Source organism: Theobroma cacao, chromosome 3, assembly GCF_000208745.1.
Source record: "Theobroma cacao cultivar B97-61/B2 chromosome 3, Criollo_cocoa_genome_V2, whole genome shotgun sequence".
Lineage (NCBI taxonomy): Eukaryota > Viridiplantae > Streptophyta > Magnoliopsida > Malvales > Malvaceae > Theobroma > Theobroma cacao.
In genome coordinates, this window is record NC_030852.1 from 17,874,061 (window position 1) to 17,877,577 (window position 3,517).

Here is a 3,517-nt window from a genome sequence, read left to right on the forward strand (position 1 = left end):
CATATTTCTCCCATTTTTTACCTTACTTTTCATCCACTATTTCCTTAGCCTTTAACAAGGCTTAATCACTTGTCTCATTTACCTACATGTCAATATATAAGGCAATAAAGAAACTTTTCAATTCATTCATATAAATACTTTTCCAAAACCTTAAAAATCCAATTAATGAAGCTTAACATCAAGTCCAAATGAGCATAATTCAGCTCGTAAGTTCGGGTTCACGCCCCTCACATTTTATTCATACGTCTTAGACATGAAGTGTTCTTAGCATTGTGGCATGGTGGTTGCTGGGGTTTACCTAATCGATGCTATTCATCTACATTTAAAGTTACTACGTTGATCATCCTCGACCGTTTGGTTTTCTACCAAGCTTACGTCATGATTTCCATAACCATTTATATTCTTTTGTATTTATCACATATAATAGGCCAAGCCAATACTTCAAATTCATCTCATCCCTTAACACTTGTCAACAATCAATAAATCCCACCTTAAGACAATCTTTCCATATTGTATAATGAATTCACCATGTACGTATAACACCGCGCACATAATTATTCACTGCTTCTAGTGTTCCACAATTCCTTAGCATTCGCAACTAGTTGTCTTTCTTATCTTATAACTCAAATAGTTTAACCACTTCAACTTAATATCATCATGAATTTTGTCTATCTTGATCATTCTACTTATGTTCACATCATTACTTCAAAATTCTAGAATTTATTCCTCCCCCATTTTCATAATTATTTTCAATAACGTACATTATGTCAATTTAGTATCTTATAATACCACCTATGCAACCCACCAGGGATATTGTGTTCAAATCTCAAATCGCTAAGAACAATTCTTTGTTTCCACCAATGACATGAGTAACTCCACATATACATATACACATCCATTTAAAAGTCAACATCCATTACCACGTGTAAGAACCCCTTTCTTACTTTCTTCAATTTCTACATGTCTACTCCACATTTCACCCTTTTGTGGTATGCCAAGATCATCCTTTAGGCATATTTCACTACTAACAATCATATACCTTTACCATAACTATCATGACCCGAAACTCCCATCGAGCCTGTGACAACAACCGTGATGTCTCGATAGACATTTATTACCTAGAATGCCAATCAAAACCTCGTAAGGCTTAACATAAGTTTTCTCGCTTCCCCTATGAGTATTAGTTACTAAAATCATGTTTTAAAGTGATATGAACCAATTTCAATTCAAAAACAGTCAAAGAGAAATCTCAACTACACAAGGGTATTTTGGTTATTTTTTTCAAAATTTTTGAAACCAGTTAAAATGTAGTATATGAGAGAAATTTACACATTTCATAACCGGAAATAAGTTTAGATATCTAAAACATTCATTTAAAGTGAAATTATAGCTAATGGAATAAAATAAAAATAATGAATAAAATATTCTTATTTTTCATAAAACAATTTTTATAGAACGCTACGTAAATAATTTTTACAGCGTAAAAGCAAAATAAATTCCTACATACAGTAGCACACGCAACCAGCTATTCAAAACATTTAACAATGACATGTGGGCCCCCGAATGACTAAAAGTAATGAAGGTTGTGAACCTACAGTTTTTTAGGATGCAAGTCCAACTGTAGCCCTCAATAAAATGAGCTATCTACCGACTATCCTGAGCCTAAAATGGGTGGAAAGGAGGGTGGTGAGATTATATAATCCCAGTGAGTAAACAAATATCATCTAAAATATCTAAAGCTGAGTAAATGGAGACAGCTAAAATAGATTAGCATAAAAATGATTCACAGCATTTCGAACTCATTTTAATAAGATAAACTAGATTCATTTCACCCAAATAAACAACGAGGCTTATGATTTCCTAAAAAGCTTGGCTCGTGCCAAAATCATTCTCATACTCAGTTGTCAAAGATACCTTGGCCTAGGGCTATCCCAACTGAATCCGTCAAGGTTGTTAAAAAGTCATGTACGCATAAATCATATTTTTATTTTGAAAACATAGTCGTTCCTTGGCGTTGGCTGAGTTCACCCTCATGTGGTGCGTGAAGTGAACTCTAAAGTTTTACCTCAGGAGTTACCCTACGTACCTCTCCGATCGAGGTAAGAATATACCCAGATTCCGTGCCCCTCTAATAGGCTGGTCCACAGAACCCGCCACTGCAATGACCAATCTATAACCCACCAATTCAATAAAAATTCAACAACATGACATGGCAATTTTATCATTATCCAGCCTACCAAGGCAAACAACAGTTTATACATTTTCAACACAAATACCCATCCAGCCATTCATGCCCACATTATCATAAGCCATTCAATTCAAAAAATAATTTACAATACAACAAGTAGTCTCCAATTACTCTATTTTCAAAACCATCATTCAATTTCAAGATAATTTTATAAAATCATTTCATTTAATCACATTTTGCTTGTAAAACCTGACCCTATAAACATATGTAGTGACATACATGCACTGAGAGTAGCATGTTATTACGCTAGGAAAGCACTTCAGAATAGACGAAACCCGGTATTGTACCTAACGGTACACTTGAGTTGATTTTAACCTTGAACTTGTTCAAATAGGAATTGTAGGATGAAATTTAATATTTTATAGTCCAGGAATGACTAAAAATGATTGTTCAGAGTTTGAGGGTTCATTAGGGGTAAAATTAAAAATTTTGATTTTCAGGGGCAAAAATCATCATTTTGCCACCTAAGATAATAATTTTATCATGGAGTGAAATTTTTGACCAAGATTAACTTTTTGGAGTATAATTTAATGATACGAAGTGAAAATTTTCAATTTCGACAATTTTCGGAATATAGGGGCAAAACAGTAATTTTGTCATCTCAAGGTAAAAATCGTAATTTTCACCACCCAAAACTAGTCAAAATCATAGGATTTATTTATTTTTGGTATGAACAACTATGGTATGTTAAGTGGTGAAAAATTGAAGTTTAAAAGACAAAATTTTAAAAATGGACCAATGGGAAAGTGACACATGGCACTTTTTAATGATTTAATATTATTTTAATGAAAAGTCAGCCCATTTAAACCCCATTTTAAGTGATGGCTGGCCATAAAGGAGAACAAGAGAGAAAATAGAGAGGAAAGGAAGAAAAAAAGAAAAACCAAAGATAAACAAGAAAATTCAAAGGGGAATTCGCGTTTTTTGCCCATTTATGCGTCTAACGGTAAGATTTTTTTACTTTATCTTGATTTCTAACTTTCCTATGCCTTTGTTTCCATTTAGCATGCTTGAGGAGAGAGATCTAAAAGTGACATCAAGGGCTGGCCGAATTTCAAGGGGGGAGAAATTGAAATTTTTAGGTTTTGATTTTTAGTTAAATTGATAGTTTTAGTTAGTTAAATGTGTTTTGAAATTAAATTGGGCAAGAAAGCATTAAATTTTCACAATAACCACCCTTGGCCGAATCTGCAATGAGGTACAATGATGATGATCTGATTTTTATTCTAAGAGAAATGAAGAGAAAATGATGTAAAATGGTTAAATGTG